We start from the raw sequence: 22,574 nt of genomic DNA, 5'->3' as shown, positions 1-22,574 counted from the left end.
CCCCCATCTAGTGGCTGAACCAACCACTGACAGAGTCTCAAAAGCTCACTCTGCTCAGGGTTAAAGGCCGGAACTGACATGAAAGCCCCCTCCAGACATCAAAGCCCACAGAAATAATGTGCAGAGGGTTTGTGGACGTCCTTCAGAGGACGTCCACAAACGTCCCTTTAAACCAGGTCTAGATCACCAACTAGACCTGGTTTAAAGGTGCTTCTCTGAGCTTGATGCCCAAGTCTGGGGTCGGTCCTCTAGGCTCGGTAGGTTCTGTAGATTCTGTAGGTTCTGTAGGTTCTATAGGTTCTGAAGGTCCTGTAGGTTAGGTAGGTTCTATCTTGGCCCTGAACACTCGTTCTGAGAGTTGCTGGACTGTTGAAGTATTACTCAAACCAATCTCATCTGGGGCCCCTACCACCACAGGGGGGGGTCCGGCCCTGACAATGCCTTGAAGAGAAGAATTACATGACGAGATTAGCGAGGCTGAGCCGTTATGTCATCTGGACCGGGTCAGCGGGGAGAAACTAGACTGGACGGGTGTGTCCCATCCCCAAATCCACAAAGGGACAAACCCGGAACAGCTAAAGCATTATGGGACGACGAAGCATGTTGAAACCCGTCCACCTGGAGAATTTGGAGGGTCATATCCCACCACCGCCGCGTCCCATTTAGCTCTTCCTCTGTGAGGTGGGCGGCGCCCAGGAAAGAGGGCAGGATTACATCTTTAGATCAGATTAGATCCCGTTCGCTCCCTCTCAATCTGCCTCTGCCCTCCTTTACTTTTTCATTTGCGTGTTCATCTTTTCTCGTAATCCCCGATCTGTTCACCACCGGCCGCTGGAGTTTGGTCCGGCTGACGGTCCTCCAGCGGTGGTGATTGTGTTTGTTTCAGGCGCTAAACGGTGTTGAAGTAGAGTTGGATCCCTGTCTGCCGCCGATCGGCAACCAGGCAACAAAAGGAATAAATAGAACGGAGAAGGAACGAGGAACGTCTTCTCACCTCCCTCCGCTTCCTCACGCAGACAGAAATAACTCCACCGCCACAGCCGCCGTGTAACAGACTCCAAAGTCCATCAGCTAGAAAGAACATTTGGTTCTGAGCTGAACCTGAGACTAAACCCGAACCCGAGACTACAGCTGAACCTGAGATTAGACCTGAACCTGAGACTAGAGCTGAACCTGAGACTATACCTGAATGACAATAGATAGATAGATGGATGGATGGATGGATGGATGGATGGATGGATGGATGGATGGATGGATGGATGGATGGATGGATGGATGGATGGATGGATGGATGGATGGATGGATGGATGGATGGATGGATGGATAGATAGATAGATAGATAGATAGATAGATAGATAGATAGATAGATAGATAGATACCTGACTTTAATCGGAGACAACTGAACCCAAGACCAGAGCTGAACCAGAGACAGAGTTGAACCTGAGACTAGAGTTGAACCTGAAACTGGAGTTGAACCAGAGACAGAGTTGAACCTGAGACTAGAACTCCTTCAGGTCTTCCTGACTGCTGGGAGTCCAGACATTTAAACTCGACTGATGTCTCCAACCCGTCACCAGTCGCTCAGGTCACACCTGAACAGGTGAGTCAGAAGCACGTTTGTGGGTCTCTGACGTGGCTCGTTGGTCTAGGGGTATGATTCTCGCTTCGGGTGCGAGAGGTCCCGGGTTCAAATCCCGGACGAGCCCTGTTCTGTTACTCTTACTGGTTATTCCTGGTAGTGTAAATACAAACATGATAAATATAAACTCATTTTAAAATATAAATACAAGCTTGAATATAAACGTGACCCCATGTCGCCCCAGAACCAGCCCACCCAGGCGTTGGTGGTATAGTGGTTAGCATAGCTGCCTTCCAAGCAGTTGACCTGGGTTCGATTCCCGGCCAACGCAGCTTTTATCCTTGTAGAAATGACAGAATAACAGCAACAGTCAATGATAATAAAAGTAAAAGTTGGGAATTTTCAGTCTTTTGTGACTCTAGAGCTGAAACTGAGATTACAGTTGAACCTGAGACTAGGGCTGAAACTGACACTAGAGTTTAATTTGAGACTAGAGTTGAACCTGAGACTAGAGCTGAACCTGACACTAGAGTTTAATTTGAGACTAGAGTTGAACCTGAGACTAGAGCTGACCTGAGACTTGACCCGAACCTGAGACTTGAGTTTAATCTGACACTAGAGTTGAACCTGAGACTAGAGATAAACCTTAGTCTAGAACTGAACCTGAAACTAGACACGAACCTGAGACTAGATCCAAATATGAGAATAGAACTCAACCTGAGACTAGAGCTGAACCTCAGACTAGAGCTGAAACTGAGACTAGAGTTGAACCTCAGACTAGAGCTATACCCGAGTCTACAACTGAACCTGAGACTAAAGCTGAACCCGAGGCTAGAGCTGTACCTGAGACTAACCTGAGACTAGAGCTGAACCCGAGACCAGAGCTGAACCTGAGACTTGACCCGAACCTGAGACTAGAGTTGAACCTGAAACTGGAGTTGAACCAGAGACAGAGTTGAACCTGAGACTAGAGTTGAACCTGAAACCAGAGTTGAACCAGAGAGAGTTGAACCTGAGACTAGAACTCCTTCAGGTCTTCCTGACTGCTGGGAGTCCAGACATTTAAACTCGACTGATGTCTCCAACCCGTCACCAGTCGTTCAGGTCACACCTGAACAGGTGAGTCAGAAGCACGTTTGTGGGTCTCTGACGTGGCTCGTTGGTCTAGGGGTATGATTCTCGCTTTGGGTGCGAGAGGTCCTGGGTTCAAATCCCGGACGAGCCCTGTTCTGTTACTCTTACTGGTTATTCCTGGTAGTGTAAATACAAATATAAACTCATTTTAAAATATAAATACAACGCTTGAATATAAACGTGACCCCATGTCCTACAAGAACCAGCCCACCCAGGCGTTGGTGGTATAGTGGTTAGCATAGCTGCCTTCCAAGCAGTTGACCCGGGTTCGATTCTCGGCCAACGCAGCTTTTATCCTTGTAGGAATGACAGAATAACAGCAACAGTCAATGATAATAAAAGTAAAAGTTGGGAATTTTCAGTCTTTTGTGACTCTAGAGCTGAAACTGAGATTACAGTTGAACCTGAGACTAGGGCTGAACCTGACACTAGAGTTTAATTTGAGACTAGAGTTGAACCTGAGACTAGAGCTGAACCTGACACTAGAGTTTAATTTGAGACTAGAGTTGAACCTGAGACTAGAGCTGAACCTGAGACTTGAGTTTAATGAGACTCTAGAGTTGAACCTGAGACTAGAGATAAACCTTAGTCTAGAACTGAACCTGAGACTAGACACGAACCTGAGACTAGATCCAAATATGAGAATAGAACTCAACCTGAGACTACAACTGAATCAGACCAGATCTGAATCTGAGATTGGAGCTGTAACAAAGACCAGAGCTGAACACAAGGCTAGAGCTGAACCTGACACTAGAGCTGAACCTGAGACTAGAGCTGAAGCTGAGACTAGAGCTGAACCTGACACTACAGTTTAATTTGAGACTAGAGTTGAACCTGAGACTAGAGCTGAACCTGAGACTAGAGTTGAACCTGACACTAGATCTGAACCTGAGACTAGAGCTGAAACTGAGACTTGAGTTTAATCTGACACTAGAGTTGAACCTGAGACTAGAGCTAATTATGAGAATAGAACTCAACCTGAGACTAGAACTGAATCAGACCAGATCTGAATCTGAGATGACACCTGTAACAAAGACCAGAGCTGAACCCAAGACTAGAGCTGAACCTGAGACTAGAGCTGAACCTGAGACTAGAGCTGAAGCTGAGACTAGAGCTGAACTCAAGACTAGAGCTGAACCTGAGTCTAGAACTGAACCTGAGACTAGACACGACTCTGAGACTAGATCCAAATATGAGAATAGAACTCAACCTGAGACTAGAACTGAATCAGACCAGATCTGAATCTGAGATTAGAGCTGTAACAAAGACCAGAGCTGATAGCAAGGGTGCAGCTGAACCTGAGACTAGAGTTGAACCTGAAACTGGAGTTGAACCTCAGACTAGAGCTGAAGCTGAGACTAGAGCTGAACCTCAGACTAGAGCTGAAACTGAGACTAGAATTGAACCTGAGACTAGAGCTGAACCTGACACTAGTTTAATTTGAGACTAGAGTTGAACCTGAGACTAGAGCTATACCTGAGTCTACAACTGAACCTGAGACTAGAGCTATACCTGAGTCTACAACTGAACCTGAGACTAGAGCTGAACCCGAGGCTAGAGCTGTACCTGAGACTAACCTGAGACTAGAGCTGAACCTGAGACCAGAGCTGAACCTGAGACTTGACCCGAACCTGAGACTAGAGTTGAACCTGAAACTGGAGTTGAACCAGAGACAGAGTTGAACCTGAGACTAGAACTCCTTCAGGTCTTCCTGACTGCTGGGAGTCCAGACAGTTAAACTCGACTGATGTCTCCAACCCGTCACCAGTCGTTCAGGTCACACCTGAACAGGTGAGTCAGAAGCACGTTTGTGGGTCTCTGATGTGGCTCGTTGGTCTAGGGGTATGATTCTCGCTTCGGGTGCGAGAGGTCCTGGGTTCAAATCCGGGACAAGCCCTGTTCTGTTACTCTTACTGGTTATTCCTGGTAGTGTAAATACAAATATCAACTCATTTTAAAATATAAATACAACGCTTGAATATAAACGTGACCCCATGTCCCACCAGAACCAGCCTACCCAGGCGTTGGTGGTATAGTGGTTAGCATAGCTGCCTTCCAAGCAGTTGACCCGGGTTCGATTCCCGGCCAACGCAGCTTTTATCCTTGTAGGAATGACAGAATAACAGCAGCAGTCAATGATAATAAAAGTAAAAGTTGGGAATTTTCAGTCTTTTGTGACTCTAGAGCTGAAACTGAGATTACAGTTGAACCTGAGACTAGGGCTGAAACTGACACTAGAGTTTAATTTGAGACTAGAGTTGAACCTGAGACTAGAGCTGAACCTGACACTAGAGTTTAATTTGAGACTAGAGTTGAACCTGAGACTAGAGTTGAACCTGAGACTAGAGATAAACCTTAGTCTAGAACTGAACCTGAGACTAGACACGAACCTGAGACTAGATCCAAATATGAGAAGAGAACTAAACCTGAGACTACAACTGAATCAGACCAGATCTGAATCTGAGATTGGAGCTGTAACAAAGACCAGAGCTGAACCCAAGGTTAGAGCTGAACCTGACACTAGAGCTGAACCTGAGACTAGAGCTGAACCCGAGACCAGAGCTGAACCTGAGACTTGACCCGAACCTGAAACTGGAGTTGAACCAGAGACTAGAGCTGAACCTGAGACTAGAGCTGAACCTCAGACTAGAGCTGAAACTGAGACTAGAGTTGAACCTGATACTAGAGCTGAACCTGACACTAGTTTAATTTGAGACTAGAGTTGAACCTGAGACTCGAGCTATACCTGAGTCTACAACTGAACCTGAGACTAGAGCTATACCTGAGTCTACAACTGAACCTGAGACTAGAGCTGAACCTGAGGCTAGAGCTGTACCTCAGACTAACCTGAGACTAGAGCTGATCCCGAGACCAGAGCTGAACCTGAGACTAGACACGAACCTGAGACTAGATCCAACTATGAGAATAGAACTAAACCTGAGACTAGAACTAAATCAGACCAGATCTGAATCTGAGATTGGAGCTGTAACAAAGACCAGAGCTGAACCCAAGGCTAGAGCTGAACCTGAGACTGGAGTTGAACCAGAGACAGAGTTGAACCTGAGACTAGAACTCCTTCAGGTCTTCCTGACTGCTGGGAGTCCAGACATTTAAACTCGACTGATGTCTCCAACCCGTCACCAGTCGTTCAGGTCACACCTGAACAGGTGAGTCAGAAGCACGTTTGTGGGTCTCTGACGTGGCTCGTTGGTCTAGGGGTATGATTCTCGCTTTGGGTGCGAGAGGTCCTGGGTTCAAATCCTGGACGAGCCCTGTTCTGTTACTCTTACTGGTTATTCCTGGTAGTGTAAATACAAATACAAATTCATTTTGAAATATAAATGCAACGCTTGAATATAAAGGTGAACCCCATGTCGCCCCAGAACCAGCCCACCCAGGCGTTGGTGGTATAGTGGTTAGCATAGCTGCCTTCCAAGCAGTTGACCCGGGTTCGATTCCCGGCCAACGCAGCTTTTATCCTTGTAGAAATGACAGAATAACAGCAACAGTCAATGATAATAAAAGTAAAAGTTGGGAATTTTCAGTCTTTTGTGACTCTAGAGCTGAAACTGAGATTACAGTTGAACCTGAGACTAGGGCTGAACCTGACACTAGAGTTTAATTTGAGACTAGAGTTGAACCTGAGACTAGAGCTGAACCTGAGACTTGACCCGAACCTGAGACTTGAGTTTAATCTGGCACTAGAGTTCAACCTGAGACTAGAGATAAACCTTAGTCTAGAACTGAACCTGAGACTAGACACGAACCTGAGACTAGATCCAAATATGAGAATAGAACTCAACCTGAGACTAAAACTGAATCAGACCAGATCTGAATCTGAGATTAGAGCTGTAACAAAGACCAGAGCTGACTCACGGCTAGAGCTGAACCTGACACTAGAGCTGAAGCTGAGACTAGAGCTGAACCTGACACTACAGTTTAATTTGAGACTAGAGTTGAACCTGAGACTAGAGCTGAACCTGAGACTAGAGTTGAACCTGACACTAGATCTGAACCTGAGACTAGAGCTGAAACTGAGACTTGACCCGAACCTGAGACTTGAGTTTAATCTGACACTAGAGTTGAACCTGAGACTAGAGCTAATTATGAGAATAGAACTCAACCTGAGACTAGAACTGAATCAGACCAGATCTGAATCTGAGATTAGAGCTGTAACAAAGACCAGAGCTGAACCCAAGGATAGAGCAGAATCTCAGACCAGAGCTGAACTCGAGACTAGAGCTGAACCTGAGACTAGAGCTGAACCTGAGACTAGAGCTGAACCTCAGACTAGAGCTGAAACTGAGACTAGAGTTGAACCTGAGACTAGAGCTGAACCTGACACTAGTTTAATTTGAGACTAGAGTTGAACCTGAGACTAGAGCTATACCTGAGTCTACAACTGAACCTGAGACTAGAGCTATACCTGAGTCTACAACTGAACCTGAGACTAGAGCTGAACCCGAGGCTAGAGCTGTACCTGAGACTAACCTGAGACTAGAGCTGAACCCGAGACCAGAGCTGAACCTGAGACTTGACCCGAACCTGAGACTAGAGTTGAACCTGAAACTGCAGTTGAACCAGACACAGAGTTGAACCTGAGACTAGAGTTGAACCTGAAACCGGAGTTGAACCAGAGACAGAGTTGAACCTGAGACTAGAACTCCTTCAGGTCTTCCTGACTGCTGGGAGTCCAGACATTTAAACTCGACTGATGTCTCCAACCCGTCACCAGTCGTTCAGGTCACACCTGAACAGGTGAGTCAGAAGCACGTTTGTGGGTCTCTGATGTGGCTCGTTGGTCTAGGGGTATGATTTTCGCTTTGGGTGCGAGAGGTCCTGGGTTCAAATCCCGGACGAGCCCTGTTCTGTTACTCTTACTGGTTATTCCTGGTAGTGTAAATACAAATATAAACTCATTTTAAAATATAAATACAACGCTTGAATATAAACGTGACCCCATGTCCCACCAGAACCAGCCTACCCAGGCGTTGGTGTTATAGTGGTTAGCATAGCTGCCTTCCAAGCAGTTGACCTGGGTTCGATTCCCGGCCAACGCAGCTTTTATCCTTGTAGGAATGACAGAATAACAGCAACAGTCAATGATAATAAAAGTAAAAGTTGGGAATTTTCAGTCTTTTGTGACTCTAGAGCTGAAACTGAGATTACAGTTGAACCTGAGACTAGGGCTGAACCTGACACTAGAGTTTAATTTGAGACTAGAGTTGAACCTGAGACTAGAGCTGAACCTGACACTAGAGTTTAATTTGAGACTAGAGTTGAACCTGAGACTAGAGCTGAACCTGAGACTTGAGTTTAATCTGACTCTAGAGTTGAACCTGAGACTACAGATAAACCTTAGTCTAGAACTGAACCTGAGACTAGACACGAACCTGAGACTAGATCCAAATATGAGAAGAGAACTCAACCTGAGACTACAACTGAATCAGACCAGATCTGAATCTGAGATTAGAGCTGTAACAAAGACCAGAGCTGAACCCAAGGCTAGAGCTGAACCTGACACTAGAGCTGAACCTGAGACTAGAGCTGAAGCTGAGACTAGAGCTGAACCTGACACTACAGTTTAATTTGAGACTAGAGTTGAACCTGAGACTAGAGCTGAACCTGAGACTAGAGTTGAACCTGACACTAGATCTGAACCTGAGACTAGAGCTGAAACTGAGACTTGACCGAAACCTGAGACTTGAGTTTAATCTGACACAAGAGTTTAACCTGAGACTAGAGCTAATTATGAGAATAGAACTCAACCTGAGACTAGAACTGAATCAGACCAGATCTGAATCTGATATTAGAGCTGTAACAAAGACCAGAGCTGAACACAAGTCTAGAGCAGAATCTCAGACCAGAGCTGAACTCGAGACGAGAGCTGAACCTGAGACTTGACCCGAACCTGAGACTAGAGTTGAACCTGAAACTGGAGTTGAACCTGAGACTAGAACTCCTTCAGGTCTTCCTGACTGCTGGGAGTCCAGACATTTAAACTCGACTGATGTCTCCAACCCGTCAGCAGTCGTTCAGGTCACACCTGAACAGGTGAGTGAGAAGCACGTTTGTGGGTCTCTGATGTGGCTCGTTGGTCTAGGGGTATGATTCTCGCTTTGGGTGCGAGAGGTCCTGGGTTCAAATCCCGGACGAGCCCTGTTCTGTTACTCTTACTGGTTATTCCTGGTAGTGTAAATACAAATATAAACTCATTTTAAAATATAAATACAACGCTTGAATATAAACCTGAACCCCATGTCCCACCAGAACCAGCCCACCCAGGCGTCTGTGGTATAGTGGTTAGCATAGCTGCCTTCCAAGCAGTTGACCCGGGTTCGATTCCCGGCCAACGCAGCTTTTATCCTTGTAGGAATGACAGAATAACAGCAACAGTCAATGATAATAAAAGTAAAAGTTGGGAATTTTCAGTCTTTTGTGACTCTAGAGCTGAAACTGAGATTACAGTTGAACCTGAGACTAGGGATGAACCTGACACTAGAGTTTAATTTGAGACTAGAGTTGAACCTGAGACTAGAGCTGAACCTGACACTAGAGTTTAATTTGAGACTAGAGTTGAACCTGAGACTAGAGCTGAACCTGAGACTTGAGTTTAATCTGACTCTAGAGTTGAACCTGAGACCACAGATAAACCTTAGTCTAGAACTGAACCTGAGACTAGACACGAACCTGAGACTAGATCCAAATATGAGAAGAGAACTCAACCTGAGACTACAACTGAATCAGACCAGATCTGAATCTGAGATTGGAGCTGTAACAAAGACCAGAGCTGAACCCAAGACTAGAGCTGAACCTGACACTAGAGCTGAACCTGAGACTAGAGCTGAAGCTGAGACTAGAGCTGAACCTGACACTACAGTTTAATTTGAGACTAGAGTTGAACCTGAGACTAGAGCTGAACCTGAGACTAGAGTTGAACCTGACACTAGATCTGAACCTGAGATTAGAGCTGAAACTGAGACTTGACCGAAACCTGAGACTTGAGTTTAATCTGACACAAGAGTTTAACCTGAGACTAGAGCTAATTATGAGAATAGAACTCAACCTGAGACTAGAACTGAATCAGACCAGATCTGAATCTGAGATTAGAGCTGCAACAAAGACCAGAGCTGAACACAAGGCTAGAGCAGAATCTCAGACCAGAGCTGAACTCGAGACGAGAGCTGAACCTGAGACTAGAGCTGAACCTGAGACTAGAGCTGAACCTCAGACTAGAGCTGAAACTGAGACAAGAGTTGAACCTGAGACTAGAGCTGAACCTGACACTAGTTTAATTTGAGACTAGAGTTGAACCTGAGACTAGAGCTATACCTGAGTCTACAACTGAACCTGAGACTAGAGCTGTACCTGAGTCTACAACTGAACCTGAGACTAGAGCTGAACCCGAGGCTAGAGCTGTACCTGAGACTAACCTGAGACTAGAGCTGAACCCGAGACCAGAGCTGAACCTGAGACTTGACCCGAACCTGAGACTAGAGTTGAACCTGAAACTGCAGTTGAACCAGACACAGAGTTGAACCTGAGACTAGAGTTGAACCTGAAACCGGAGTTGAACCAGAGACAGAGTTGAACCTGAGACTAGAACTCCTTCAGGTCTTCCTGACTGCTGGGAGTCCAGACATTTAAACTCGACTGATGTCTCCAACCCGTCAGCAGTCGCTCAGGTCACACCTGAACAGGTGAGTGAGAAGCACGTTTGTGGGTCTCTGATGTGGCTCGTTGGTCTAGGGGTATGATTCTCGCTTTGGGTGCGAGAGGTCCTGGGTTCAAATCCCGGACGAGCCCTGTTCTGTTACTCTTACTGGTTATTCCTGGTAGTGTAAATACAAATATAAACTCATTTTAAAATATAAATACAACGCTTGAATATAAACGTGACCCCATGTCCCACCAGAACCAACCTACCCAGGCGTTGGTGGTATAGTGGTTAGCATAGCTGCCTTCCAAGCAGTTGACCTGGGTTCGATTCCCGGCCAACGCAGCTTTTATCCTTGTAGGAATGACAGAATAACAGCAACAGTCAATGATAATAAAAGTAAAAGTTGGGAATTTTCAGTCTTTTGTGACTCTAGAGCTGAAACTGAGATTACAGTTGAACCTGAGACTAGGGCTGAACCTGACACTAGAGTTTAATTTGAGACTAGAGTTGAACCTGAGACTAGAGCTGAACCTGACACTAGAGATTAATTTGAGACTAGAGTTGAACCTGAGACTAGAGCTGAACCTGAGACTTGAGTTTAATCTGACTCTAGAGTTGAACCTGAGACTAGAGATAAACCTTAGTCTAGAACTGAACTTGAGACTAGACACGAACCTGAGACTAGATCCAAATATGAGAAGAGAACTCAACCTGAGACTAGAACTGAATCAGACCAGATCTGAATCTGAGATTAGAGCTGTAACAAAGACCAGAGCTGAACCCAAGGCTAGAGCTGAACCTGAGACTAGAGTTGAACCTGAAACTGGAGTTGAACCTGAGACTAGAGCTGAACCTGAGACTAGACCTGAACCTCAGACTAGAGCTGAAACTGAGACTAGAGTTGAACCTGAGACTAGAGCTGTACCTGACACTAACCTGAGACTAGAGCTGAACCCGAGACCAGAGCTGAACCTGAGACTTGACCCGAACCTGAGACTAGAGTTGAACCTGAAACTGGAGTTGAACCAGAGACAGACTTGAACCTGAGACTAGAGTTGAACCTGAAACTGGAGTTGAACCAGAGACAGAGTTGAACCTGAGACTAGAACTCCTTCGGGTCTTCCTGACTGCTGGGAGTCCAGACATTTAAACTCGACTGATGTCTCCAACCCGTCACCAGTCGTTCAGGTCACACCTGAACAGGTGAGTCAGAAGTACGTTTGTGGGTCTCTGACGTGGCTCGTTGGTCTAGGGGTATGATTCTCGCTTTGGGTGCGAGAGGTCCTGGGTTCAAATCCCGGACGAGCCCTGTTCTGTTACTCTTACTGGTTATTCCTGGTAGTGTAAATACAAATATAAACTCATTTTAAAATATAAATACAACGCTTGAATATAAACGTGACCCCATGTCGCCCCGGAACAGACCCACCCAGGCGTTGGTGGTATAGTGGTTAGCATAGCTGCCTTCCAAGCAGTTGACCTGGGTTCGATTCCCGGCCAACGCAGCTTTTATCCTTGTAGAAATGACAGAATAACAGCAACAGTCAATGATAATAAAAGTAAAAGTTGGGAATTTTCAGTCTTTTGTGACTCTAGAGCTGAAACTGAGATTACAGTTGAACCTGAGACTAGGGCTGAAACTGACACTAGAGTTTAATTTGAGACTAGAGTTGAACCTGAGACTAGAGCTGAACCTGACACTAGAGTTGAATTTGAGACTAGAGTTGAACCTGAGACTAGAGCTGAACCTGAGACTTGAGTTTAATGAGACTCTAGAGTTGAACCTGAGACTAGAGCTGAACCTGAGACTTGACCCGAAACTGAGACTTGAGTTTAATCTGGCACTAGAGTTGACGTGAGACTAGAGATAAACCTTAGTCTAGAACTGAACCTGAGACTAGACACGAACCTGAAACTAGATCCAAATATGAGAATAGAACTCAACATGAGACTACAACTGAATCAGACCAGATCTGAATCTGAGATTAGAGCTGTAACAAAGACCAGAGCTGAACCCAAGGCTAGAGCTGAACCTGAGACTAGAGTTGAACCTGAAACTGGAGTTGAACCTGAGACTAGAGCTGAACCTGAGACTAGACCTGAACCTCAGACTACAGCTGAAACTGAGACTAGAGTTGAACCTGAGACTAGAGCTGTACCTGACACTAACCTGAGACTAGAGCTGAACCCGAGACCAGAGCTGAACCTGAGACTTGACCCGAACCTGAGACAAGAGTTGAACCTGAAACTGGAGTTGAACCAGAGACAGACTTGAACCTGAGACTAGAGTTGAACCTGAAACTGGAGTTGAACCAGAGACAGAGTTGAACCTGAGACTAGAACTCCTTCGGGTCTTCCTGACTGCTGGGAGTCCAGACATTTAAACTCGACTGATGTCTCCAACCCGTCACCAGTCGTTCAGGTCACACCTGAACAGGTGAGTCAGAAGTACGTTTGTGGGTCTCTGACGTGGCTCGTTGGTCTAGGGGTATGATTCTCGCTTTGGGTGCGAGAGGTCCTGGGTTCAAATCCCGGACGAGCCCTGTTCTGTTACTCTTACTGGTTATTCCTGGTAGTGTAAATACAAATATAAACTCATTTTAAAATATAAATACAACGCTTGAATTTAAAGGTGACCCCATGTCGCCCCGGAACAGGCCCACCCAGGCGTTGGTGGTATAGTGGTTAGCATAGCTGCCTTCCAAGCAGTTGACCCGGGTTCGATTCCCGGCCAACGCAGCTTTTATCCTTGTAGGAATGACAGAATAACAGCAACCGTCAATGATAATAAAAGTAAAAGTTGGGAATTTTCAGTCTTTTGTGACTCTAGAGCTGAAACTGAGATTACAGTTGAACCTGAGACTAGGGCTGAAACTGACACTAGAGTTTAATTTGAGACTAGAGTTGAACCTGAGACTAGAGCTGAACCTGAAACTAGAGTTGAATTTGAGACTAGAGTTGAACCTGAGACTAGAGCTGAACCTGAGACTTAAGTTTAATGAGACTCTAGAGTTGAACCTGAGACTAGAGCTGAACCTGAGACTTGACCCGAACCTGAGACTTGAGTTTAATCTGGCACTAGAGTTGAACCTGAGACTAGAGATAAACCTTAGTCTAGAACTGAACCTGAGACTAGACACGAACCTGAAACTAGATCCAAATATGAGAATAGAACTCAACATGAGACTACAACTGAATCAGACCAGATCTGAATCTGAGATTAGAGCTGTAACAAAGACCAGAGCTGAACCCAAGGCTAGAGCAGAATCTCAGACCAGAGCTGAACTCGAGACTAGAGCTGAACCTGAGACTAGAGCTGAACCTGAGACTAGAGCTGAACCTCAGACTAGAGCTGAAACTGAGACTAGAGTTGAACCTGAGACTAGAGCTGAACCTGACACTAGTTTAATTTGAGACTAGAGTTGAACCTGAGACTAGAGCTGTACCTGAGTCTACAACTGAACATGAGACTAGAGCTATACCTGAGTCTACAACTGAACCTGAGACTAGAACTGAACCCGAGGCTAGAGCTGTACCTGAGACTAACCTGAGACTAGAGCTGAACCCGAGACCAGAGCTGAACCTTAGACTTGACCCGAACCTGAGACTAGAGTTGAACCTGAAACTGCAGTTGAACAGACACAGAGTTGAACCTGAGACTAGAGTTGAACCTGAAACTGGAGTTGAACCAGAGACAGAGTTGAACCTGAGACTAGAACTCCTTCAGGTCTTCCTGACTGCTGGGAGTCCAGACATTTAAACTCGACTGATGTCTCCAACCCGTCACCAGTCGTTCAGGTCACACCTGAACAGGTGAGTCAGAAGCACGTTTGTGGGTCTCTGATGTGGCTCGTTGGTCTAGGGGTATGATTCTCGCTTTGGGTGCGAGAGGTCCTGGGTTCAAATCCGGGACGAGCCCTGTTCTGTTACTCTTACTGGTTATTCCTGGTAGTGTAAATACAAATATAAACTCATTTTAAAATATAAATACAACGCTTGAATATAAACGTGACCCCATGTCGCCCCGGAACAGACCCACCCAGGCGTTGGTGGTATAGTGGTTAGCATAGCTGCCTTCCAAGCAGTTGACCTGGGTTCGATTCCCGGCCAACGCAGCTTTTATCCTTGTAGAAATGACAGAATAACAGCAACAGTCAATGATAATAAAAGTAAAAGTTGGGAATTTTCAGTCTTTTGTGACTCTAGAGCTGAAACTGAGATTACAGTTGAACCTGAGACTAGGGCTGAACCTGACACTAGAGTTTAATTTGAGACTAGAGTTGAACCTGAGACTAGAGCTGAACCTGACACTAGAGTTTAATTTGAGACTAGAGTTGAACCTGAGACTAGAGCTGAACCTGAGACTTGAGTTTAATCTGACTCTAGAGTTGAACCTGAGACTAGAGATAAACCTTAGTCTAGAACTGAACCTGAGACTAGACACGAACCTGAGACTAGATCCAAATATGAGAAGAGAACTCAACCTGAGACTACAACTGAATCAGACCAGATCTGAATCTGAGATTGGAGCTGTAACACAGACCAGAGCTGAACCCAAGGCTAGAGCTGAACCTGACACTAGAGCTGAACCTGAGACTAGAGCTGAAGCTGAGACTAGAGCTGAACCTGACACTACAGTTTAATTTGAGACTAGAGTTGAACCTGAGACTAGAGCTGAACCTGAGACTAGAGTTGAACCTGACACTAGATCTGAACCTGAGACTAGAGCTGAAACTGAGACTTGACCCGAACCTGAGACTTGAGTTTAATCTGACACTAGAGTTTAACCTGAGACTAGAGCTGTACCTGACACTAACCTGAGACTAGAGCTGAACCCGAGACCAGAGCTGAACCTTAGACTTGACCCGAACCTGAGACTAGAGTTGAACCTGAAACTGGAGTTGAACCAGAGACAGACTTGAACCTGAGACTAGAGTTGAACCTGAAACTGGAGTTGAACCAGAGACAGAGTTGAACCTGAGACTAGAACTCCTTCGGGTCTTCCTGACTGCTGGGAGTCCAGACATTTAAACTCGACTGATGTCTCCAACCCGTCACCAGTCGTTCAGGTCACACCTGAACAGGTGAGTCAGAAGTACGTTTGTGGGTCTCTGACGTGGCTCGTTGGTCTAGGGGTATGATTCTCGCTTTGGGTGCGAGAGGTCCTGGGTTCAAATCCCGGACGAGCCCTGTTCTGTTACTCTTACTGGTTATTCCTGGTAGTGTAAATACAAATATAAACTCATTTTAAAATATAAATACAACGCTTGAATATAAACGTGACCCCATGTCGCCCCGGAACAGACCCACCCAGGCGTTGGTGGTATAGTGGTTAGCATAGCTGCCTTCCAAGCAGTTGACCCGGGTTCGATTCCCGGCCAACGCAGCTTTTATCCTTGTAGAAATGACAGAATAACAGCAACAGTCAATGATAATAAAAGTAAAAGTTGGGAATTTTCAGTCTTTTGTGACTCTAGAGCTGAAACTGAGATTACAGTTGAACCTGAGACTAGGGCTGAAACTGACACTAGAGTTTAATTTGAGACTAGAGTTGAACCTGAGACTAGAGCTGAACCTGACACTAGAGTTGAATTTGAGACTAGAGTTGAACCTGAGACTAGAGCTGAACCTGAGACTTGAGTTTAATGAGACTCTAGAGTTGAACCTGAGACTAGAGCTGAACCTGAGACTTGACCCGAAACTGAGACTTGAGTTTAATCTGGCACTAGAGTTGAACCTGAGACTAGAGATAAACCTTAGTCTAGAACTGAACCTGAGACTAGACACGAACCTGAAACTAGATCCAAATATGAGAATAGAACTCAACATGAGACTACAACTGAATCAGACCAGATCTGAATCTGAGATTAGAGCTGTAACAAAGACCAGAGCTGAACCCAAGGCTAGAGCAGAATCTCAGACCAGAGCAGAACTCGAGACTAGAGCTGAACCTGAGACTAGAGCTGAACCTGAGACTAGAGCTGAACCTCAGACTAGAGCTGAAACTGAGACTAGAGTTGAACCTGAGACTAGAGCTGAACCTGACACTAGTTTAATTTGAGACTAGAGTTGAACCTGAGACTAGAGCTATACCTGAGTCTACAACTGAACCTGAGACTAGAGCTATACCTGAGTCTACAACTGAACCTGAGACTAGAGCTGAGCCCGAGGCTAGAGCTGTACCTGAGACTACAGCTGAAGCTGAGACTAGAGTTGAACCTGAAACTGGAGTTGAACCAGAGACAGAGTTGAACCTGAGACTAGAACTCCTTTGGGTCTTCCTGACTGCTGGGAGTCCAGACATTTAAACTCGACTGATGTCTCCAACCCGTCACCAGTCGTTCAGGTCACACCTGAACAGGTGAGTCACAAGCACGTTTGTGGGTCTCTGATGTGGCTCGTTGGTCTAGGGGTATGATTCTCGCTTTGGGTGCGAGAGGTCCTGGGTTCAAATCCCGGACGAGCCCTGTTCTGTTACTCTTACTGGTTATTCCTGGTAGTGTAAATACAAATATAAACTCATTTTAAAATATAAATACAACGCTTGAATTTAAAGGTGACCCCATGTCGCCCCGGAACAGGCCCACCCAGGCGTTGGTGGTATAGTGGTTAGCATAGCTGCCTTCCAAGCAGTTGACCCGGGTTCGATTCCCGGCCAACGCAGCTTTTATCCTTGTAGGAATGACAGAATAACAGCAACAGTCAATGATAATAAAAGTAAAAGTTGGGAATTTTCAGTCTTTTGTGACTCTAGAGCTGAAACTGAGATTACAGTTGAACCTGAGACTAGGGCTGAACCTGACACTAGAGTTTAATTTGAGACTAGAGTTGAACCTGAGACTAGAGCTGAACCTGACACTAGAGATTAATTTGAGACTAGAGTTGAACCTGAGACTAGAGCTGAACCTGAGACTTGAGTTTAATCTGACTCTAGAGTTGAACCTGAGACTAGAGATAAACCTTAGTCTAGAACTGAACCTGAGACTAGACACGAACCTGAGACTAGATCCAAATATGAGAAGAGAACTCAACCTGAGACTAGAACTGAATCAGACCAGATCTGAATCTGAGATTAGAGCTGTAACAAAGACCAGAGCTGAACCCAAGGCTAGAGCTGAACCTGAGACTAGAGTTGAACCTGAAACTGGAGTTGAACCTGAGACTAGAGCTGAACCTGAGACTAGACCTGAACCTCAGACTAGAGCTGAAACTGAGACTAGAGTTGAACCTGAGACTAGAGCTGTACCTGAGACTAACCTGAGACTAGAGCTGAACCCGAGACCAGAGCTGAACCTGAGACTTGACCCGAACCTGAGACTAGAGTTGAACCTGAAACTGGAGTTGAACCAGAGACAGACTTGAACCTGAGACTAGAGTTGAACCTGAAACTGGAGTTGAACCAGAGACAGAGTTGAACCTGAGACTAGAACTCCTTCGGGTCTTCCTGACTGCTGGGAGTCCAGACATTTAAACTCGACTGATGTCTCCAACCCGTCACCAGTCGTTCAGGTCACACCTGAACAGGTGAGTCAGAAGTACGTTTGTGGGTCTCTGACGTGGCTCGTTGGTCTAGGGGTATGATTCTCGCTTTGGGTGCGAGAGGTCCTGGGTTCAAATCCCGGACGAGCCCTGTTCTGTTACTCTTACTGGTTATTCCTGGTAGTGTAAATACAAATATAAACTCATTTTAAAATATAAATACAACGCTTGAATTTAAAGGTGACCCCATGTCGCCCCGGAACAGGCCCACCCAGGCGTTGGTGGTATAGTGGTTAGCATAGCTGCCTTCCAAGCAGTTGACCCGGGTTCGATTCCCGGCCAACGCAGCTTTTATCCTTGTAGAAATGACAGAATAACAGCAACAGTCAATGATAATAAAAGTAAAAGTTGGGAATTTTCAGTCTTTTGTGACTCTAGAGCTGAAACTGAGATTACAGTTGAACCTGAGACTAGGGCTGAAACTGACACTAGAGTTTAATTTGAGACTAGAGTTGAACCTGAGACTAGAGCTGAACCTGACACTAGAGTTGAATTTGAGACTAGAGTTGAACCTGAGACTAGAGCTGAACCTGAGACTTGAGTTTAATGAGACTCTAGAGTTGAACCTGAGACTAGAGCTGAACCTGAGACTTGACCCGAAACTGAGACTTGAGTTTAATCTGGCACTAGAGTTGACGTGAGACTAGAGATAAACCTTAGTCTAGAACTGAACCTGAGACTAGACACGAACCTGAAACTAGATCCAAATATGAGAATAGAACTCAACATGAGACTACAACTGAATCAGACCAGATCTGAATCTGAGATTAGAGCTGTAACAAAGACCAGAGCTGAACCCAAGGCTAGAGCTGAACCTGAGACTAGAGTTGAACCTGAAACTGGAGTTGAACCTGAGACTAGAGCTGAACCTGAGACTAGACCTGAACCTCAGACTACAGCTGAAACTGAGACTAGAGTTGAACCTGAGACTAGAGCTGTACCTGACACTAACCTGAGACTAGAGCTGAACCCGAGACCAGAGCTGAACCTGAGACTTGACCCGAACCTGAGACAAGAGTTGAACCTGAAACTGGAGTTGAACCAGAGACAGACTTGAACCTGAGACTAGAGTTGAACCTGAAACTGGAGTTGAACCAGAGACAGAGTTGAACCTGAGACTAGAACTCCTTCGGGTCTTCCTGACTGCTGGGAGTCCAGACATTTAAACTCGACTGATGTCTCCAACCCGTCACCAGTCGTTCAGGTCACACCTGAACAGGTGAGTCAGAAGTACGTTTGTGGGTCTCTGACGTGGCTCGTTGGTCTAGGGGTATGATTCTCGCTTTGGGTGCGAGAGGTCCTGGGTTCAAATCCCGGACGAGCCCTGTTCTGTTACTCTTACTGGTTATTCCTGGTAGTGTAAATACAAATATAAACTCATTTTAAAATATAAATACAACGCTTGAATTTAAAGGTGACCCCATGTCGCCCCGGAACAGGCCCACCCAGGCGTTGGTGGTATAGTGGTTAGCATAGCTGCCTTCCAAGCAGTTGACCCGGGTTCGATTCCCGGCCAACGCAGCTTTTATCCTTGTAGAAATGACAGAATAACAGCAACAGTCAATGATAATAAAAGTAAAAGTTGGGAATTTTCAGTCTTTTGTGACTCTAGAGCTGAAACTGAGATTACAGTTGAACCTGAGACTAGGGCTGAAACTGACACTAGAGTTTAATTTGAGACTAGAGTTGAACCTGAGACTAGAGCTGAACCTGAAACTAGAGTTGAATTTGAGACTAGAGTTGAACCTGAGACTAGAGCTGAACCTGAGACTTAAGTTTAATGAGACTCTAGAGTTGAACCTGAGACTAGAGCTGAACCTGAGACTTGACCCGAACCTGAGACTTGAGTTTAATCTGGCACTAGAGTTGAACCTGAGACTAGAGATAAACCTTAGTCTAGAACTGAACCTGAGACTAGACACGAACCTGAAACTAGATCCAAATATGAGAATAGAACTCAACATGAGACTACAACTGAATCAGACCAGATCTGAATCTGAGATTAGAGCTGTAACAAAGACCAGAGCTGAACCCAAGGCTAGAGCAGAATCTCAGACCAGAGCTGAACTCGAGACTAGAGCTGAACCTGAGACTAGAGCTGAACCTGAGACTAGAGCTGAACCTCAGACTAGAGCTGAAACTGAGACTAGAGTTGAACCTGAGACTAGAGCTGAACCTGACACTAGTTTAATTTGAGACTAGAGTTGAACCTGAGACTAGAGCTGTACCTGAGTCTACAACTGAACATGAGACTAGAGCTATACCTGAGTCTACAACTGAACCTGAGACTAGAGCTGAACCCGAGGCTAGAGCTGTACCTGAGACTAACCTGAGACTAGAGCTGAACCCGAGACCAGAGCTGAACCTTAGACTTGACCCGAACCTGAGACTAGAGTTGAACCTGAAACTGCAGTTGAACAGACACAGAGTTGAACCTGAGACTAGAGTTGAACCTGAAACCGGAGTTGAACCAGAGACAGAGTTGAACCTGAGACTAGAACTCCTTCAGGTCTTCCTGACTGCTGGGAGTCCAGACATTTAAACTCGACTGATGTCTCCAACCCGTCACCAGTCGTTCAGGTCACACCTGAACAGGTGAGTCAGAAGCACGTTTGTGGGTCTCTGATGTGGCTCGTTGGTCTAGGGGTATGATTCTCGCTTTGGGTGCGAGAGGTCCTGGGTTCAAATCCGGGACGAGCCCTGTTCTGTTACTCTTACTGGTTATTCCTGGTAGTGTAAATACAAATATAAACTCATTTTAAAATATAAATACAACGCTTGAATATAAACGTGACCCCATGTCGCCCCGGAACAGACCCACCCAGGAGTTGGTGGTATAGTGGTTAGCATAGCTGCCTTCCAAGCAGTTGACCTGGGTTCGATTCCCGGCCAACGCAGCTTTTATCCTTGTAGGAATGACAGAATAACAGCAACAGTCAATGATAATAAAAGTAAAAGTTGGGAATTTTCAGTCTTTTGTGACTCTAGAGCTGAAACTGAGATTACAGTTGAACCTGAGACTAGGGCTGAACCTGACACTAGAGTTTAATTTGAGACTAGAGTTGAACCTGAGACTAGAGCTGAACCTGACACTAGAGTTTAATTTGAGACTAGAGTTGAACCTGAGACTAGAGCTGAACCTGAGACTTGAGTTTAATCTGACTCTAGAGTTGAACCTGAGACTAGAGATAAACCTTAGTCTAGAACTGAACCTGAGACTAGACACGAACCTGAGACTAGATCCAAATATGAGAAGAGAACTCAACCTGAGACTACAACTGAATCAGACCAGATCTGAATCTGAGATTGGAGCTGTAACACAGACCAGAGCTGAACCCAAGGCTAGAGCTGAACCTGACACTAGAGCTGAACCTGAGACTAGAGCTGAAGCTGAGACTAGAGCTGAACCTGACACTACAGTTTAATTTGAGACTAGAGTTGAACCTGAGACTAGAGCTGAACCTGAGACTAGAGTTGAACCTGACACTAGATCTGAACCTGAGACTAGAGCTGAAACTGAGACTTGACCCGAACCTGAGACTTGAGTTTAATCTGACACTAGAGTTTAACCTGAGACTAGAGCTGTACCTGACACTAACCTGAGACTAGAGCTGAACCCGAGACCAGAGCTGAACCTTAGACTTGACCCGAACCTGAGACTAGAGTTGAACCTGAAACTGGAGTTGAACCAGAGACAGACTTGAACCTGAGACTAGAGTTGAACCTGAAACTGGAGTTGAACCAGAGACAGAGTTGAACCTGAGACTAGAACTCCTTCGGGTCTTCCTGACTGCTGGGAGTCCAGACATTTAAACTCGACTGATGTCTCCAACCCGTCACCAGTCGTTCAGGTCACACCTGAACAGGTGAGTCAGAAGTACGTTTGTGGGTCTCTGACGTGGCTCGTTGGTCTAGGGGTATGATTCTCGCTTTGGGTGCGAGAGGTCCTGGGTTCAAATCCCGGACGAGCCCTGTTCTGTTACTCTTACTGGTTATTCCTGGTAGTGTAAATACAAATATAAACTCATTTTAAAATATAAATACAACGCTTGAATATAAACGTGACCCCATGTCGCCCCGGAACAGACCCACCCAGGCGTTGGTGGTATAGTGGTTAGCATAGCTGCCTTCCAAGCAGTTGACTCGGGTTCGATTCCCGGCCAACGCAGCTTTTATCCTTGTAGAAATGACAGAATAACAGCAACAGTCAATGATAATAAAAGTAAAAGTTGGGAATTTTCAGTCTTTTGTGACTCTAGAGCTGAAACTGAGATTACAGTTGAACCTGAGACTAGGGCTGAAACTGACACTAGAGTTTAATTTGAGACTAGAGTTGAACCTGAGACTAGAGCTGAACCTGACACTAGAGTTGAATTTGAGACTAGAGTTGAACCTGAGACTAGAGCTGAACCTGAGACGTGAGTTTAATGAGACTCTAGAGTTGAACCTGAGACTAGAGCTGAACCTGAGACTTGACCCGAAACTGAGACTTGAGTTTAATCTGGCACTAGAGTTGAACCTGAGACTAGAGATAAACCTTAGTCTAGAACTGAACCTGAGACTAGACACGAACCTGAAACTAGATCCAAATATGAGAATAGAACTCAACATGAGACTACAACTGAATCAGACCAGATCTGAATCTGAGATTAGAGCTGTAAC

At 45.6% G+C, this 22,574-nt stretch overlaps 1 protein-coding gene and 31 non-coding genes across 33 annotated transcripts in view; 31 read left to right on the top strand and 1 right to left on the bottom strand.

The window, feature by feature from the left end:
* The window catches only part of shank2b (SH3 and multiple ankyrin repeat domains 2b), a 116,679-nt gene that overhangs the window by 48,118 nt on the left and 45,987 nt on the right, over positions 1 to 22,574 (bottom strand). The window lies entirely within an intron of this gene.
* trnap-cgg (transfer RNA proline (anticodon CGG)) lies at positions 1,635 to 1,706 on the top strand. The gene has a single exon. It is a non-coding gene; the product is annotated as a tRNA-Pro (tRNA).
* Positions 1,839 to 1,910, top strand: trnag-ucc (transfer RNA glycine (anticodon UCC)). The gene has a single exon. It is a non-coding gene; the product is annotated as a tRNA-Gly (tRNA).
* On the top strand, positions 2,733 to 2,804 carry trnap-ugg (transfer RNA proline (anticodon UGG)). Its single transcript has one exon. It is a non-coding gene; the product is annotated as a tRNA-Pro (tRNA).
* On the top strand, positions 2,929 to 3,000 carry trnag-ucc (transfer RNA glycine (anticodon UCC)). The gene has a single exon. It is a non-coding gene; the product is annotated as a tRNA-Gly (tRNA).
* trnag-ucc (transfer RNA glycine (anticodon UCC)) lies at positions 4,735 to 4,806 on the top strand. Its single transcript has one exon. It is a non-coding gene; the product is annotated as a tRNA-Gly (tRNA).
* trnap-ugg (transfer RNA proline (anticodon UGG)) lies at positions 5,915 to 5,986 on the top strand. The gene has a single exon. It is a non-coding gene; the product is annotated as a tRNA-Pro (tRNA).
* Positions 6,112 to 6,183, top strand: trnag-ucc (transfer RNA glycine (anticodon UCC)). Its single transcript has one exon. It is a non-coding gene; the product is annotated as a tRNA-Gly (tRNA).
* On the top strand, positions 7,506 to 7,577 carry trnap-ugg (transfer RNA proline (anticodon UGG)). Its single transcript has one exon. It is a non-coding gene; the product is annotated as a tRNA-Pro (tRNA).
* On the top strand, positions 7,702 to 7,773 carry trnag-ucc (transfer RNA glycine (anticodon UCC)). The gene has a single exon. It is a non-coding gene; the product is annotated as a tRNA-Gly (tRNA).
* On the top strand, positions 8,802 to 8,873 carry trnap-ugg (transfer RNA proline (anticodon UGG)). Its single transcript has one exon. It is a non-coding gene; the product is annotated as a tRNA-Pro (tRNA).
* trnag-ucc (transfer RNA glycine (anticodon UCC)) lies at positions 8,999 to 9,070 on the top strand. The gene has a single exon. It is a non-coding gene; the product is annotated as a tRNA-Gly (tRNA).
* Positions 10,448 to 10,519, top strand: trnap-ugg (transfer RNA proline (anticodon UGG)). Its single transcript has one exon. It is a non-coding gene; the product is annotated as a tRNA-Pro (tRNA).
* On the top strand, positions 10,644 to 10,715 carry trnag-ucc (transfer RNA glycine (anticodon UCC)). The gene has a single exon. It is a non-coding gene; the product is annotated as a tRNA-Gly (tRNA).
* Positions 11,611 to 11,682, top strand: trnap-ugg (transfer RNA proline (anticodon UGG)). The gene has a single exon. It is a non-coding gene; the product is annotated as a tRNA-Pro (tRNA).
* Positions 11,807 to 11,878, top strand: trnag-ucc (transfer RNA glycine (anticodon UCC)). The gene has a single exon. It is a non-coding gene; the product is annotated as a tRNA-Gly (tRNA).
* trnap-ugg (transfer RNA proline (anticodon UGG)) lies at positions 12,845 to 12,916 on the top strand. Its single transcript has one exon. It is a non-coding gene; the product is annotated as a tRNA-Pro (tRNA).
* trnag-ucc (transfer RNA glycine (anticodon UCC)) lies at positions 13,041 to 13,112 on the top strand. The gene has a single exon. It is a non-coding gene; the product is annotated as a tRNA-Gly (tRNA).
* trnap-ugg (transfer RNA proline (anticodon UGG)) lies at positions 14,221 to 14,292 on the top strand. Its single transcript has one exon. It is a non-coding gene; the product is annotated as a tRNA-Pro (tRNA).
* On the top strand, positions 14,417 to 14,488 carry trnag-ucc (transfer RNA glycine (anticodon UCC)). The gene has a single exon. It is a non-coding gene; the product is annotated as a tRNA-Gly (tRNA).
* trnap-ugg (transfer RNA proline (anticodon UGG)) lies at positions 15,492 to 15,563 on the top strand. The gene has a single exon. It is a non-coding gene; the product is annotated as a tRNA-Pro (tRNA).
* trnag-ucc (transfer RNA glycine (anticodon UCC)) lies at positions 15,688 to 15,759 on the top strand. Its single transcript has one exon. It is a non-coding gene; the product is annotated as a tRNA-Gly (tRNA).
* Positions 16,769 to 16,840, top strand: trnap-ugg (transfer RNA proline (anticodon UGG)). Its single transcript has one exon. It is a non-coding gene; the product is annotated as a tRNA-Pro (tRNA).
* On the top strand, positions 16,965 to 17,036 carry trnag-ucc (transfer RNA glycine (anticodon UCC)). The gene has a single exon. It is a non-coding gene; the product is annotated as a tRNA-Gly (tRNA).
* On the top strand, positions 17,932 to 18,003 carry trnap-ugg (transfer RNA proline (anticodon UGG)). Its single transcript has one exon. It is a non-coding gene; the product is annotated as a tRNA-Pro (tRNA).
* trnag-ucc (transfer RNA glycine (anticodon UCC)) lies at positions 18,128 to 18,199 on the top strand. Its single transcript has one exon. It is a non-coding gene; the product is annotated as a tRNA-Gly (tRNA).
* trnap-ugg (transfer RNA proline (anticodon UGG)) lies at positions 19,166 to 19,237 on the top strand. Its single transcript has one exon. It is a non-coding gene; the product is annotated as a tRNA-Pro (tRNA).
* On the top strand, positions 19,362 to 19,433 carry trnag-ucc (transfer RNA glycine (anticodon UCC)). Its single transcript has one exon. It is a non-coding gene; the product is annotated as a tRNA-Gly (tRNA).
* Positions 20,542 to 20,613, top strand: trnap-ugg (transfer RNA proline (anticodon UGG)). The gene has a single exon. It is a non-coding gene; the product is annotated as a tRNA-Pro (tRNA).
* trnag-ucc (transfer RNA glycine (anticodon UCC)) lies at positions 20,738 to 20,809 on the top strand. Its single transcript has one exon. It is a non-coding gene; the product is annotated as a tRNA-Gly (tRNA).
* trnap-ugg (transfer RNA proline (anticodon UGG)) lies at positions 21,813 to 21,884 on the top strand. Its single transcript has one exon. It is a non-coding gene; the product is annotated as a tRNA-Pro (tRNA).
* trnag-ucc (transfer RNA glycine (anticodon UCC)) lies at positions 22,009 to 22,080 on the top strand. The gene has a single exon. It is a non-coding gene; the product is annotated as a tRNA-Gly (tRNA).

Source organism: Antennarius striatus, chromosome 1, assembly GCF_040054535.1.
Source record: "Antennarius striatus isolate MH-2024 chromosome 1, ASM4005453v1, whole genome shotgun sequence".
Taxonomy (NCBI): domain Eukaryota; kingdom Metazoa; phylum Chordata; class Actinopteri; order Lophiiformes; family Antennariidae; genus Antennarius; species Antennarius striatus.
Note: the sequence above shows the minus strand (reverse complement) of the source record. Positions and strands in the feature narration are given on the sequence as shown.